Source organism: Girardinichthys multiradiatus, chromosome 12 (genome assembly GCF_021462225.1).
Source record: "Girardinichthys multiradiatus isolate DD_20200921_A chromosome 12, DD_fGirMul_XY1, whole genome shotgun sequence".
Taxonomy (NCBI): domain Eukaryota; kingdom Metazoa; phylum Chordata; class Actinopteri; order Cyprinodontiformes; family Goodeidae; genus Girardinichthys; species Girardinichthys multiradiatus.
In genome coordinates, this window is record NC_061805.1 from 50633147 (window position 1) to 50649832 (window position 16686).

A 16686-nucleotide genomic window follows, 5' to 3' on the forward strand; every position below is an offset into this window, starting at 1 on the left:
GTTGATCGTTTTTAGGTTTACTTACAAAATAATCTTCAAAATCTATTTACTAGATAACAGAATCATGTTAAAACTGAAACTCAGATCTATACAAAATTCTGCTTAACGAGACCAGCTTTCGTTTAAATGTGAGCAGAAATAATCCACTCGTCATTATTCAGCAGCTTCAGAGTTTGACACGTTAGAAATCAATAATAAAATGCAGGGTTAATTATTGATCACTTTAAGGCTTTTTGGATTTCCACATTAAACCAAATCTGACCATTAAACATTAACTAACAGTAATAAAATGATTTAGGAGGAGGAACTTCTCACATCTGTTAACAGTTTTCATATAAACAGACACCAGCAACGAGCAAGGTCACGACAACATTCATATTTTTGAAAACTGGCTGATGAACGGTGGGAAAGAGGGTTTGTCCTGACTAAATCTAAAGTCCGGTGAAGACATTCTCTGCTATGTGGAAGTAAAAGGTCAGATCTGAGGTCTGTGTGTGCGCTACACAACCTTTAGTAAACATGGCAGCATCAAACTTTCCAGGGAATTCTGGGTGATCCGAGGGAAAGGAGCTGCTCTCCTGTTGTTCTCCGCCTCCTTTCAGTAGAGGTGGGATTCACGGCTCTTCGAAGCGAGCCAGAACTTGTGGATCTGTTCCTTTCATAAATAAGTTTAAAAGACAGGCTCGGTTTTTATATTTATTCTGTTGTAAGAAGCCAGGCTGGATAATCTGACTTTATTCAGCAAATAATGATCACCCCATTGTTTCCCTCCAACCGCTGAGTACTAGTACAAGGTGTATGCATCCGTGTGCAACAGGCACACAAAACAAATTGTCTCACAGCTGTATATATGCTATAATCTCAATTCCAGTACCTTTCTGGTGCAATCAGTAAAATCCTGTCCAAGACCTTGCTGCTCCTCTAGAAGCCTGCCAGCATGAGATCCCTTCTGGTTTTCATGTGCAAATTAAAACACGACGATTTCTAATGGGATCACTCTTAAAATTCAGTTTGTTTTACGGTTACAGTTCAGGATTTTTGTTCAGCTTTAGGATGCAAGCCTAAACACGTCGACCTTCATGATCCAGAAGATAGACAGGGGGTGGGGCATCAGATGTCAGGGGGCGGGGCCTCATATGTCAGGGGGCGGAGTATCAGATTTCAGAGGGATGGAAACAACGTTCTCCACATGGCAGGGGTGCCCGACCCTATCATGTTGCGTTCATGAGACATGGGAATTTAAAAAAGTTTCACGTTAAGTTTCAGATTTCATGTAAACGGTATTTACAGAGAATCTTAGCTGATTCTGGTTCTGTTGGACCTGAGTGGCAGCTCCATGTACCCAGTAGCAGATGAGGGGACTGCAGTCAGGCGTGAGCACAGCACCCAGCTTTGAGCCTTTAATGATAGAAAAATAGAATTAAAAAAAAGGTTGGATCAGTTTTTGTGCTTAATTTCATTTAGTTTTTTTTTATTTTTCACCTCAGAAATGAACAAACTTTTCCTTTTTTCTGCCTTTGCTGTTTCTCCTCCGTGTCTGGAGAGAGATGATCTTTACTGGGTGTCCTTTCACATCTTCGTATTGTCAGAGCAAAGAGAGAAAACTTTGATGGAAAAGGTCTCTCTCTCTGAGAAATGAGGCCTTCACCCCTCTTATTGCTGAACCGAGGCGTTTTCAAGCACTGGACGCTGACAGGAAAAGTGTCAGGCCAGTTTCTGATGTGAATTTGCATCCCTCAACGATGGGTGACAGCACTGAAAGGCCAGGAGAAAACTGGCCCATCGATCGGCTCGTGGAAACTATTCAAAGAAACAGATGAGCCGAAGGTGCAGCGGGCTCCTCATACCGCAGCTCCATCCCAGCAAAGCACCGCTTGCTTTAAAGAACAGAACTTCATTAAATTGTGCCACTCTGTGTTTGTATCAGGGCGGTGAGGGGGAAGGGTGGAGGTAGTGAGTGTTGGATCAGAGCTTTACCACAGAACAGCTATTAACTAGGCTCTGGCTCCAGCAGCGGTCTCCTGCATACAAAAACGGCAGGTTGTCACGCTTCGTTCCCACGACGACGACACCAGGAACACCTAGAGGTGATGAGGGATTGCACACATGCTCAGATGCATGCATGCCATCAGGGGCCTGCAAACAGCAGAGGAGAACGCTGAGAATGTGATAGGGTCGGTGTGCTTCCCCTTCAAGAAAACTACCAAAACCAGTTCATAAGAACCTAATTACAGGTTAAAATAGGCAAACGTATGGTAATTTATGAACACATGGAGCCAGTTTATTTTAAACAATTCAGATTACGACACATTTCACAAATACTGAAGTTAGGTGAGCAAAACCAAACAGTTTTTTCCAGGTAGTGAATATTTGGGTCAGCAGGGATGGTAAGGACCGACACTAAATGGTGAGAATAACAGTAAACAACCGGATCAACACAAAGGAGCCTCTTTAAAGGTAAGCTTGCTTGGGTTTAGTAAAATCAAGATTCCATCCAGTTTGACAGACTTTATCCCCGAAGATTCCAGCTCCAAGGAGTTAAACGTAAAACTTCTGAACCAGAATATGACCCTGATGATCCACAAGTGACTATAGATGCTAACATGGATGCCGAGGCTGAAACAAGTGGTTATAAGGCTAATGAATGTTATCAGAACTCAAACCAAATATGTTCTGACTTTTTTATTTGGTGGATTTTAACACATGTTCACCAGTTATAAATGCTGTATTCTGCCTCCATTGCCCTGTCATGTTACTTCCTGTTACAGCAGTCATTCAGATTATTCTCAAATTTATCATATTAAACATTTTACAAAGTGCATAAACACAGCGAAGGACTAATTCTGTGACTTGGATTATAAATGTCGTGGATCATGTTTTGTGTGCAGACATGATTGGGTTAACTGGTTCCATGGGACCAACAGTCTGTCTGCTTGGTAGTTGTGGTGGAGGATCTGGCTGTTTTGCAGCTCCCAGCTGGATATACAGGGGTTGGACAATGAAACTGAAACACCTGGTTTTATACCACAATAATTTATTAGTATGGTGTAGGGCCTCCTTTTGCGGCCAATACAGCATCAATTCATCTTGGGAATGACATATACAAGTCCTGCACAGTGGTCAGAGGGATTTTAAGCCATTCTTCTTGCAGGATAGTGGCCAGGTCACTACGTGATACTGGTGGAGGAAAACGTTTCCTGACTCGCTCCTCCAAAACACCCCATAGTGGCTCAATAATATTTAGATCTGGTGACTGTGCAGGCCATGGGAGATGTTCAACTTCACTTTCATGTTCATCAAACCAATCTTTCACCAGTCTTGCTGTGTGTATTGGTGCATTGTCATCCTGATACACGGCACCGCCTTCAGGATACAATGTTTGAACCATTGGATGCACATGATCCTCAAGAATGGTTCGGTAGTCCTTGGCAGTGACGTGCCCATCTAGCACAAGTATTGGGCCAAGGGAATGCCATGATATGACAGCCCAAACCATCATTGATCCACCCCCATGCTTCACTCTGGGCATGCAACAGTCTGGGTGGTACGCTTCTTTGGGGCTTCTCCACACCGTAACTCTCCCGGATGTGGAGAAAACAGTAAAGGTGGACTCATCAGAGAACAATACATGTTTCACATTGTCCACAGCCCAAGATTTGCGCTCCTTGCACCATTGAAACTGACGTTTGGCATTGGCATGAGTGACCAAAGGTTTGGCTATAGCAGCCCGGCCGTGTATATTGACCCTGTGGAGCTCCTGACGGACAGTTCTGGTGGAAACAGGAGAGTTGAGGTGCACATTTAATTCTGGCGTGATTTGGGCAGCTGTGGTTTTATGTTTTTTAGATACAATCCGGGTTAGCACCCGAACATCCCTTTCAGACAGCTTCCTCTTGCGTCCACAATTAATCCTGTTGGATGTGGTTCTTCCTTCTTGGTGGTATGCTGACATTACCATGGATACCGTGGCTCTTGATACATCACAAAGACTTGCTGTCTTGGTCACAGATGTGCCAGCAAGACGTGCACCAACAATTTGTCCTCTTTTGAACTCTGGTATGTCACCCATAATGTTGTGTGCATTTCAATATTTTGAGCAAAACTGTGCTCTTACCCTGCTAATTGAACCTTCACACTCTGCTCTTACTGGTGCAATGTGCAATCAATGAAGACTGGCTACCAGGCTGGTCCAATTTAGCCATGAAACCTCCCACACTAAAATGACAGGTGTTTTAGTTTCATTGTCCAACCACTGTAGCTGGTCCATAAAAATCCAATCTGGTCCTTCCAGTCTGCCCTGGTTTTCTACATCACCTCTTTGGTGCCAAACTTCTTCAGTGTCGGGTTCAGAGGTGCAGGATTCCAGTCCTCCCCTCTGAAGAATATATGTGAATAAAAATTACAAAAAGTCGTACTTTGACAGCATTAGCCGTGAATTATAATAGTCCAGTCTCTAAACTAACAGTGATGTACACTGAATGTGGAGCCTGGGTGGTTGTTCGGTTTTATCCAGTTAAATTATGATTTCCAGTGAAAAAGCAAAACAACAGGCGTGTTTTCCCTTACAGGTGAACTATATGTAATGTAAAAAGCCTGGTATGTTTAATACAATCTATTTTTAAAGACAATCGCCAAACTGAATAATGTCATCTGCTGCTAATAAACAACATTTAGTTTTATAGTGTTTAAATAAATGACATGTTAATGTTTTTGTCCTTCATTAACTTTCAGATAAATCATTGAAGATGAAAGAAGAAAAACTTGATGAAACAAGTATTTTAAAGTTCTGCTGGGTTTTTGTTTTAATCATCATTTTCCTGCATCAGGTGTGCTTTGGTTGGTAAGAGATTCTGACCGTTTGATAAAAGCCAATAAAGTCTTTAGTTTTGACCAAGTATGGACAAAAAACAATTAAAAATCAGTTTTTATGTCCTTTTAAATCAGTGTCAGGTCTTTCATGTATTCATGACACCAATTTTAATTACTTAAATTATCCTATAAGAGTCAGATCGTGGTTAGAGTCAATTTTAGCTAAAACAGCCCAGGTTCGAATATGGAGTGATGCAAGAGCCACAAACAAATTATAAAGCTAGTAACCACCAAACATACATAAATATTATAAAAGGTCTTAACATAAATGAATTGAACATTTAAAAAAATCAAATATAAAGTAAATAAGATAAGATAAATAAACACAAGGAAAAACTGAATGATAATGTTGTAATTTTATGTTTTCTGATTAATACAGTTTTACTAAATGTTTATATTGCTTTTATAATTGTTCAGACGGTTGTTTTTTCTGTATCTATTTGTTTCTCGTAGCGCTCCTGTGATTCCATATTTAGAACCTGCTAGGAGTTAGGAGTAATGTGTATTTTTTTACAGTCCATTTTCCCAGACAGTCAGTCAGCAGCTGTGCAGCGCTGTCACACTTCATCAAAGCTCCATCACCAATGATAATGTGACCCGGCCGACTCAGCACCGCCGCTTCCCGCTGCCCAGAATATTGGCAAGTGTCAGATAGCCAATAGATTTATGTATGCAAATGAGGCTGATCGATAGAGTCTGTCACGGCCTGAGATCTACAACCACGCCACATCGCCTGGAATATTTCCTGTAAAATAAAACCCAGCAGCAGAGGAGAGAAGGAGCGCAGAAAAAAAACTAAATATGAAAGGAAAAATGATTTGAGGAAGAAGAGAGGAAAAGTGAAGACGTGACGAAGAAGGTTCACTGTCAAGGAGACGGCAAACGGCCAATCATCAGAGGGAATAAATCAGAGCTGGGCTGTCATTGGAGGAGCAGCCGAGTTTTACACGTTTTACTGTCAGATTACATCTAAAACATGTGGATTAAATGTGTAGTTCTGGTTTTACAGAAGAAATAAACCTACTAACTGCTAATGCTAACTGGAAACAGAAAATGTGATTCACTTTAGTCATGGATGTTAAACAGTTATTGCATTTGCTAAAATTACATGATAAATCATTACAATTATTAAGATTATACAAGATTTGGTTAATTAATGATGCTTTAAAAAGTTATTTAAAAACTGAAAAGAAATAATTTTTAAGACAAAATGAGTCCATATAATTTAAAAAAGAAACTATTAAAATATACCGACACGTGTTCCAGTGTTTGTAGAAGCTAGATGAATCCCTCCTGTCACCATGTGGTCAGACAGTCAAGGCTCTTACTATTGAATTATTTGACATAAATTAATACATATAGTTCCTCAGTAAGACATGGAAAGTCGGGACATTGCTTGTTACAAACATTTGACTTGCAAATCTTATCTGTATCCTGGAAGACTCTAAATTTATCCTGAAGGCCACCTGCAGTTTTTTCATTATGGCTTTACTTTAATTACACCACGAGTTAGCTTAGTTAGAAAACCAGATGCAACTGGCTGGAAAAATGTCATCTGTGCACATGTAAGATTTTACATGCCAACATGTTAGCTTGCATGTACAACTTGGACGGTCGCTTCACATCATCATCATCACAAGTATTTCACTTCTCCCACCACATTCAATGCGCTGGACACCTTAACTAGAACACACTCTGCAGACCAGCACCATGGGGGGACAGAATGACCAAATCATCAGCAAACATTAAATGAAAAGCTTTTATTCAACATGTTAGTTACTGATTGATTTAACTTCGCTGCCGTGTTTATTCAGAGCCTCCCTCTCCTCCATCACCTCCTGTTAGAGGTCCAGACTGAACACAGGGGGAGTGGACGGGCGCTGTGGGGGTGGGGGTGAGGTGGGCTGTCGGTCGCCTGTCGGCGTGGCAGCAGCAGCCATGTCACCACCTCCCCTGTGGGAACCGCCCGTCAAACGGAAAGGTTGTTCCACATCTGCATAATCATTAAAACGGCGACAGAAAGTCATTCTGGGAAACAATCAATGTTGTTTTAAAGAGCCTTAAAAAAACAAAAAGACCTGAAAAAAAGGCTGGAGGTGTCTTAAAGAAGATTTAGTGTCTCATCCCGACGAATGGCAGCGCTGGCAGTTTTACCGGAGACAGAGAGAACCTCTCAGAGTTTTAGAGACAAACACTTTGGATCAGCTTTTTGAGTGAACCTGTTACAAACAGCTTTTAGTCGGTGCATTTATGGATTATTATGAAGGATGCAAAATACATAATCTTGAGAACATCATTCTCTCTCATCTCTAGTTTACTGTGAAAAATATGCAATTTAAACATTGCCTTAAAATGTAAAATCCGAGCAGCAAACGGACTTTAAGCAAAAAGAAACAAAGAAATTACATTACAGAGGAGCTTTAAATAGACTGGATTACCAACCCAGTAATATAGTTACATCACTGTAAACCTTACTAACTCTTGAACAGAGTGCTGGTCATTTCACCCCTTCTCCATTTCGTACCTTTGCATCCATCCATTCATCGTCTAAAGCAGCTTCTCCCTGCAGGGTCACTGGGGGCTGGTGCCTATCTCCAGCGGTCATTAGGTCAGAGGTGGGTACACACTGAACAGGTCACCAGTCCATCGCTTTTTTTGGTCATTCAGTAACTAACTTTTTCAAGATGCCAGTAAATAATGAGCTCATCACGACACACTTTCAATGCTGGACCTGAGACCTTTCAGACTGACCTGTAGTGGGCTGAGATGTAATGAGAGTTTAGAGTTAGCCAGGTGGTGGTCACAGAGACCAGTTGTTGAGCAGGGATAACGTGGCAGAACATCAGTAAAAACATTTAAATGGGAATGGCGTATAGTACTTCTGTCATGAAATCCTTTCTGTTGGAATATTTTGAGAATTTAAGGTCAAACTTGAGATATTTCATACATTTCTGAATTTTCCTCCAATACTGTCAAATAAACTTAATGCATTGTAATAGCTAGACATTAAAGGCCTGAGTGCAAGCAAGTTTGAATCTGACCCCATGAAAAATGCAGTAATATTAAATGGTCGACATGTGATGCGTTGGCGGGGGCGGGGCCTGGAACATGGCACGCTGGGAGGGCGGAGCCGTGCGTGATAGGTTGGAACCCTTTGGTTTGGATATATTCTTTTTAATTATTCATTTTTTATTCTCTTTAATTATTTAATTACCTTTATGCCACTGCAGTGTACTTTTCCTATCATGTCTCTTTTTCATTTTTTCATGTAAAGCACTTGCAATAGTCTTGCTACTGAAATGTGCTATAAATAAACTTGCCTTGCCTTTCAGAACTGTTAGCAGTTCTACATTTTTAATTGTATTTTGACATGTTTTTTCTTGTTTTAGCAACTTATGAGCCAAGAACAACTACTTCAGTGCTTGCTGGGAAAACAATTCAGCTTAAAATGATCAACAAGCCTTTCATTTAAAATCAGCTGTTATATTTTCTGTAGAATCATCTTATGCTGCAAGAAATATTTGACACATCAGGAAATAATCAACTGGACTCCTTGGGCGTTCGTCGTCAGGTCTGCACAGTTTTTCCAGCTCATATGTGTCTCGGAACCACACGATTGGACGGAAACAATATTTTTATTATGAGCTAAGTAACAATAATTGCACCAGAATCTTTCACCACTAAGAAAATGTTTTACATAAAGGAGAAACGGCCATAATGGGAGATTATTGAGGCAACTACGTTGGCAGCATGAAAGCCTATTAAATAAAAATAACCTGTTTCTGACACAAGGAATAAGAGGAGCATAGAAAAAAAAGGAAAAAGAAAGAGAAATAATAAGAAAAAAGTGATGAGGAAGCAAAGGAAAGGAGAGGAGGTAAGGAGAGGGGAGAGGGTCCTCCTCTATCAGCAGATAAGAGGCAGAAACAGATGAATCCTATTGGCCGGAGAGCCTCATCTAGCCTCTTATCTCCTCGCCTTCATGAACTCAGGACACATTTCATAGAAATTTGCGAAATCAGGCAAGCCGTGTATCGTGTCATCTATCACCGAGCGACGCTGGCCAATACATCCTCCCAGCTTCACAATAAAAGCCACAATTGACATTTTTTAAGGAAAAGTTTCTCAACAATTATGCTGCAGCTACTATAAAGCAGCTTTCAAGGTCGAACAAAACTTTGTGGAATTCAAGTTTAAGGTCCAGAATAAACAAATGTACCGATAAGCAGCCAGACAACTGGGACGAGGAATCCCTTATGGAAAAAGTTATGATGTCTTGGGTGAAATTAAAATAAAGAAAGACAGGAAAATTGATTGTGCTCATTAAATTCCCTAGAAACACCAAAATATCAACCTGTAAACTGACTTTAGAAAATAAAACCATCATCAGTCGTCGGGTCTCTGTTCTGTTTACATGACAGTTTCTTTTTATCCCTGCTTTTAACTACAGTAGCTCTAAGACGGACCTGCGAAGGACAGAATGTGGTTTCTACAACATTTCAGGGGGAGACGGTGAAGAATGGTTTATTTTCTTGGTTGCAATCTAAAATGTAGGAATAACAAAGTCACAATATTCCATATACTGAACTTTCAAACTTTAATTTTCAGTTTAACTGGTCCCAAAAACTCCCCAATTTTCAGAGCGTGGTTCGTTTCCTTTGGGGCAACAGACTGAGAAGTTCATTCATTTCAGTCCATCATTGCAGTTGAGGATCAGTCGGAGGGAAAGTCCAAGTTAATACCTATTTCTTTAAGTTAGGTCCAAATTATGTCAGGAAAAAACCTGGATCACCTCAGGTTAAATAAGACAATAATAAATTTAAGTTTTCATCATGTTTGATCAAATGTATTTCAGAAAATGAGTTCTCAGATTCATCTGTTTTTTTATTCTCTGCAAATACCTTGAATTATGCTTAAAATATCAATCAACAGCATATTAGTTTATATATGCTTGAAATCATCTGCTCGTGTTTTTCATGCCACTGTTGTTTGAAGAACAAGAACTACTGTGGTTCTAAGTCCAGTTCACTCGGATTAAAACTGAATAATTCATGTCGATGTTTCACCCATTAAGAGACTGAGCCAATCCACGGCTCCCGACAGGAACTTAAACCCAAGGAAAATATCTTAATTAGTAAATTATCATTGTCATGTTGTAGTAGTTGCAGTATTTTCATTCTTCCAGTCAGTATGTTGGAGTTGTTCCTGTTCACTGTGCTGCCATAATTCTACTTTAATATTAATTAAAAAATTAAACTGCCCAAAACTATGGAAATAACTTATCGTTTCCATTTGTTAAATCATGAATTAACTGTGATTAACCACATTTGGAAAGATGAGTTAGACTAAGGACTGATTACTGCCAGGTACCTGGAAGTAGAACCCGTCAGACAACATGAAGTAGGCTAAAAGATTTTCAAAGTCAACAAATCATGGCCTGGTCAAAAGAAATTCAGGAACTGATAAAAAATAAAGTCAGTGACATCTATATGTCTGGAAAGGGTTAGAAAACCGGTCGTAACGAGGAATGCAGATCAGGAGCGCTGCAGTGTGTCCTCCTTTGCCACACATTAGATGGGTTGTGCTGAAGTGTGCCGACACAGAACATATTACTGGACTCCATCCATGGACAGTATTATCATAGGTGCTGCTGAATGGATCTGGTTGGAAAAGGATCTCTGGACCTTAGAGCATCTGCGGACCGTGTGGTGCTAATGTGGTTTCATAGAAAATAATGGCCTTCCGGGTTCCAGGAAACCACAGTCAGGGCTGGCAGAGTGGTGAACCTTCCCAGGAGTGGCCGGTCTACCAAAATTACTCGAGGAGATCATCGAGGACTCATAAAGGAGGTCACAAAGAGCCTGAACTACATCTAAAACTCAGGAGGCCTCACTTGCCTCAGTTAAGGTCAGAGTTCATAATTCAACGAAAGAAAGAGACAAATGGCCTCCATGACTAGATCCACTGCTGACCAAAAAGAACACAAAGGCCCGGCTCACATTTATCAAAGAAAATCTTGATGATCCTCAGGACTATTGGCAAATATTCTGCCGACTGACAAGACAAAAATGGACCTTTCTGGAAGGTGTGCGTTTCAATTCATCAGTTGTAAAACTAACACAGCATTTCAGACAAAAAAACACCATGCGCACAGTCAAGCATGGTGGTGGTAGTGTGATGATCTGGGGTTGCTTTGTTACTTCAGGACCTGGACGACTTGCTGTGATTGATAGAACCATGAGTTCTGCTTTCTATAAAAAATCTGAACGAAGAATGTCCATCCGTCAGTTCGTTACATCACGCTCAAGCAGACTTGGTTCTGAAGCAACACAAGAACCCAAACAACACCAGAAAGTCCACTTCTGAGTGGCAAAATGAAGCAACTTACACATAAATTATTCAGCCTGTTTGACTGATTTATACAGGTCCTTCTCAAAATATTAGCATATTGTGATAAAGTTCATTATTTTCCATAATGTCATGATGAAAATTTAACATTCATATATTTTAGATTCATTGCACACTAACTGAAATATTTCAGGTCTTTTATTGTCTTAATACGGATGATTTTGGCATACAGCTCATGAAAACCCAAAATTCCTATCTCACAAAATTAGCATATTTCATCCGACCAATAAAAGAAAAGTGTTTTTAATACAAAAAACGTCAACCTTCAAATAATCATGTACAGTTATGCACTCAATACTTGGTCGGGAATCCTTTTGCAGAAATGACTGCTTCAATGCGGCGTGGCATGGAGGCAATCAGCCTGTGGCACTGCTGAGGTATTATGGAGGCCCAGGATGCTTCGATAGCGGCCTTTAGCTCATCCAGAGTGTTGGGTCTTGAGTCTCTCAACGTTCTCTTCACAATATCCCACAGATTCTCTATGGGGTTCAGGTCAGGAGAGTTGGCAGGCCAATTGAGCACAGTGATACCATGGTCAGTAAACCATTTACCAGTGGTTTTGGCACTGTGAGCAGGTGCCAGGTCGTGCTGAAAAATGAAATCTTCATCTCCATAAAGCTTTTCAGCAGATGGAAGCATGAAGTGCTCCAAAATCTCCTGATAGCTAGCTGCATTGACCCTGCCCTTGATAAAACACAGTGGACCAACACCAGCAGCTGACACGGCACCCCAGACCATCACTGACTGTGGGTACTTGACACTGGACTTCTGGCATTTTGGCATTTCCTTCTCCCCAGTCTTCCTCCAGACTCTGGCACCTTGATTTCCGAATGACATGCAGAATTTGCTTTCATCCGAAAAAAGTACTTTGGACCACTGAGCAACAGTCCAGTGCTGCTTCTCTGTAGCCCAGGTCAGGCGCTTCTGCCGCTGTTTCTGGTTCAAAAGTGGCTTGACCTGGGGAATGCGGCACCTGTAGCCCATTTCCTGCACACGCCGGTGCACGGTGGCTCTGGATGTTTCTACTCCAGACTCAGTCCACTGCTTCCGCAGGTCCCCCAAGGTCTGGAATCGGCCCTTCTCCACAATCTTCCTCAAGGTCCGGTCACCTCTTCTCGTTGTGCAGCGTTTTCTGCCACACTTTTTCCTTCCCACAGACTTCCCACTGAGGTGCCTTGATACAGCACTCTGGGAACAGCCTATTCGTTCAGAAATGTCTTTCTGTGTCTTACCCTCTTGCTTGAGGGTGTCAATAGTGGCCTTCTGGACAGCAGTCAGGTCGGCAGTCTTACCCATGATTGGGGTTTTGAGTGATGAACCAGGCTGGGAGTTTTAAAGGCCTCAGGAATCTTTTGCAGGTGTTTAGAGTTAACTCGTTGATTCAGATGATTAGGTTCATAGCTCGTTTAGAGACCCTTTTAATGATATGCTAATTTTGTGAGATAGGAATTTTGGGTTTTCATGAGCTGTATGCCACAATCATCCGTATTAAGACAATAAAAGACCTGAAATATTTCAGTTAGTGTGCAATGAATCTAAAATATATGAATGTTAAATTTTCATCATGACATTATGGAAAATAATTAACTTTATCACAATATGCTAATATTTTGAGAAGGACCTGTATATTGGTGCTATTCACAGAAGAAGTAAGAAACGTACATGCTAAGATCAGGTTAACATTACGCCCCTGATGCCATATATTACCTGGTACGTTTGGAACCAGTAAAGTTTGAACTAGGTCTTGTATGAATGTGTGCACTGGTGTTGTGCATGACAAACTGGTCCAATTTCAGGCATGTCGGGATGCCCGGCTGATATTTGTCTTGCTGGTGTTGAAGATTTTTTGTCCCCTTTCCTCCTCTCCCTCCTTCTCGTCTTTTTTTTGTTTCCCTGCAGATTTAAATCGGCAGGAGGGCCCACGGTCCGTTCCTCCTCTGACAGCGCAGAAATAATTACAGTTACAGGCCCGCTTGCTGCTATATTAGCCCTCTTATCAGGCTGCTGAGGGGAGTAGTTGATCAACTGAGGTCACTGTATCCTGACCACAGCACAACAGCTACACGGTTATTTGGAGATATGAAAAATAAAAGCTGCAACAACACTCTTATCAGCCTCTGAGTGTTTTTTGTTTCATTCTCTCGGCACCCTGCGTCCCATCTGGTGGCGTCTCCGGAGAAAACAGGACAAAGTTAACAAAAACCTGCAAACATGTGGTGATTAACTCATGAACTAAAATAATAGATGATTTCTCCACATGATTTTAAAGCTTCAAGCTGAGTAAGTGTCCTTTCAGCATACATGCAAGGATATTTATTTATTCTCCAACCCTGCCAGATAACGTGTGAGGTTGTGTAAATGCAGCCACATTATTCTAACAACACAGCAGCGCTGGAGAGAGCAGAGATAATAGATGCACCTACATTATCCTGAGGTGGTGGGGAAACTGAGAGGTGAGGAGGGTGAGCAGAAAAGATGTGCCTACATTATTATAACGCCAGATTGATAGTGACGGAGGTCAAGGCTGAGCAGGTGAAAATAAATACATATATATTATTCCAGACTCATGTGAGCGTGGGAGGTTAGGCTGAGCAAGAAAAACAGATGCACAGGCATTATTCTTTAGTCAAAGGGTATTTTTAGGGCTGGAGGTGAAGCTGGAAAACTGTATGAACCATTACTCTCTGGTTAAAGTGATAGTGGGAGGTTAAGGATGCAGTTTTACCTACTCTGTTCTCAACCTGAGAGAAACTGGAAGGTTAGTGGGCTGTTGAATAAAAATCTTACAGTAAAGAATACTGTTAGTTAGAAACACAGCATTCAATTCAGTTTATTCAGACTTGATCCTAGTATATATATATATATATATATATATATATATATATATAGAGAACAAAAGAAAATGAAGCAACCTATTGAAGCAAAATGTCGGTTCCTCCATTGTCTATATCTATATATCCTTGCAGGGTCCTTGAGGATGGGGCGGACTTTTATTTGGGCTTTCTTGCTAGTGAGCTGCGCTAACAACTGTCACCATGCAGCGCTCAAAATCAAAATGTTAAACCAAATATTACTGTTAAATAGCTATTTGATTTTTTAGGTATCTATGCTTAATCATTTTCACAACAAAGTAATAATTTTGCAAAATTCCCAGATAATAGTACCCAACCAATGCTAAATATCTGCTGCTGGTTAACTGTTTAGTTAAACATGGATGATGAAGAAAATTAACCAACTAATCGGACAAAAATGTATTTAGTGAAATATTACACAGCAGTTTGATTTTCTATGTGTTTCTATTTATAAAGTTTTCATAAAAAATAGGCATGCTTCAGCATGCCTTTTTCAGGTCATACCAGCTAGCTAATGCTAATGCTAAATATCTACTGCTAGCTAACTTATGCTAGCTAATGATCTGTAAAGGAAATCAGACAGATTGAGCAAAAATGTGTTAAATGAAATATTACAGATAGAACTTAGTATTTTTTGCCTGTAAAAGTAATTCTATATACATTAGTAACACAGATTCAATAATAATAATAATACAATAAAGGAACAAGGCAAATTCACTTCTCAAACAATCTCAAAATATGTGTAGAAGATGCTAGAAAAGTTAATATACAGTTTTTGATAAATGTAGATACTATAGCAGTACAAAAAACTAGTCATTATAAGTCAATGATTAATTTAGCAATGAGCAAATACAAATAAACCTTATAGATTGAGAACTATTTTGAAAAAATTAGGCTTTTTAAGGTTATGACTTGGAAAGCAAAGGGTTCAGCTCTGGTCTGGAGTTTGTAGGCTGAAATGTACACACACACATGCAGCGGTAGTAAATATTCATCTGCAGCATCCTAATAAAGTCAAAAATGAATTGTTTGCCTTCTGCAGAAACCTTCAGCATGAATATGACAGCTAGTCGATGCAGCGACAGCCACAATGCAAACTACCACAGCGCCCACTTTCTGACAGCACTTTGTGCTCAGTCAGGATATGCAGAGCTGATGTGAGACCTCCTGACAGTCCATGGGAACCCTTTAACAGTCCCAGTGTCAGGAACCAAAGATGAGAGCCATACCAAACCGGTGACAGAGAGGAAAAACGAGATCCAGCAAACCAAACTATTATTAAATATATGCAACCTGTCATCTCTATTATGACACATGTAGTGTATTAAATATAGAACTAATTAATTTTTATTACCAACTTTATTTCAGTTTTCCATTCAATAAACACCTCACAACTTTATTTCTTAAATAGACATATTCAATAAATCAGAATATTATCGAAACATTCATTTATCTCAGAGACTCAGTTCATTAAGTGAATCATAGAATAATTACACAGAGAATGTTTTAAGCCTTTATTTCTGTTAATGATGATTTTCTGCTTTTAGGATTTGAATATTACATCAGACCAATTAAAAAACATTTAATACAGAAATGTGGGCTTAAAAGTAGATTTAATACTCGATTAAAGGTTATTTTTAGAAGACACTTTTTATCTGATATACAACACATATTCTAATGTTCTTGTATTTTTCATTGATCGATTTACCAAAGATTTATGTGTAGCGCACACAAACACATTAGATTTAACTTTTTATCTCATTGAGGTGTTTTTCCCCAGGTCTGTAAATCCTCCTTACAGGACTTTTAAATCTGGCCAAAACCAGTTCATTTGCCAAGCTGATGGTGTCCCAGTCTCTTCAAAATATGAAGGTTTTTATGACCTCGTCAAGCATTAGAGTGACAAAAGGTTTGCCTGTCAATATAAGTCAGAGTATCTTTTATAATAATAATCTTAATATAACTGGAATGTGAACCAGTGTTTTTATTCAACAGGATAATTATATGTTTAGAACAATGAATGAGTTTGTCTATTTCCTGTAAAATTGTGAAAGTTCCCAAATTTACATCCATATTTTGGACATGTGCTCAATTTAACTTGGTAACTTCAACAGTTTTCCTCTTCATGTCCAACCCAGTTCCCAGTCCTAAGTGAGGATCCAGACAAGGTCCTGAATCCCATAGCAGAAAAAGCCGTCTGACCCAAAGTGTCTCTTCCTGATTCTGGTGCTGAAAGCTGACGGATCAACACTCAGCATAAACGCGTTATACCAGCCATCAGGTACGGTGGTGGAGGGGTGATGATCTGGGCTGGTGTCACAACCACAGGACCAGCAGTCACTGAGTCGACCATAAAGCAATAAGGTTGCTTCTTTATTCTCCATTTCTAAATGTTTTGAGATTGAAACGGTTTAGTTTAAACCTTCTAAAAATATTGTTGAATGGATGAAATAAAGCGATGATTTAGTATTTAGATAATGGGACATAGTAGGTTCAACAAAAACCAATCAGAGATTAATTGGTAGAGTCAGTAAATATACCTCAGAACACAGTAACA